The sequence below is a fragment of the Daktulosphaira vitifoliae genome, unplaced genomic scaffold, assembly GCF_025091365.1.
Source record: "Daktulosphaira vitifoliae isolate Bord-2020 unplaced genomic scaffold, ASM2509136v1 Scaffold_1, whole genome shotgun sequence".
NCBI classification, from domain to species: domain Eukaryota; kingdom Metazoa; phylum Arthropoda; class Insecta; order Hemiptera; family Phylloxeridae; genus Daktulosphaira; species Daktulosphaira vitifoliae.
Window position 1 is genome coordinate 31,452,257 of NW_026099572.1, and position 775 is coordinate 31,453,031.

Consider the following 775-nt stretch of genomic DNA (forward strand, 5'->3'; position numbering starts at 1 on the left):
TTATTAAGTTAAGACAATATTTTTTTTTAATTACCCTAGTTGAAATTATTAAGAATTTTAATAACTCTTATCATTATCAAAAGCCAACTCTTTTTTAAACATTAAGTTTACATATTTATCAAATAAAATAAAATCTCAGAAATTATATAAGAAGTATTCTTCTATATATTTTAGGCGAGTTTTAAGTATGTAGACGACACGCTGCCCTGCGACCCGCACCACCTTTATCAGTCGTTACCCAACTATGTGTAATTGGTAGTTTGACTGACCAACATCGCTTGTTATACGTGACTGTACAAAATCCAGTAAGTGCCGTCGCACAGCCGACGAGGACCTTACACAAATGACACGTCGAACCCGCGCGCATCGCTATCAACGCTGCTAACTTTTTGATGACCGACCATTTAGTCGAGTCATGGGAAAAAACATCCAATTTCATCTTAACTTTTCCAATGTAGAAAAATTTTAATATTGAATAAACTAACAAATATTTTAATTAATTGTTATTTTTAAGTTTTTTTTATGAAATTAAAAGATATTATAATAATTTGGAATAAATGAAATATATTTTTAACCCAAAAAGTTCTATAATTTTTTTAGCTAATTGACCAAAGATTATTGAATAATGTGTTAAGTTTTAGTGGTTTTTTCTTTTTATTATAATTAGTGCCCGAATTGAAATATTTTAAAAAGTAGTAACAAACATACAATCACTGTATACATTTAAACTTCGATGCGAAACTGTGAAGATATTGATATTACAATGATGTGTTAA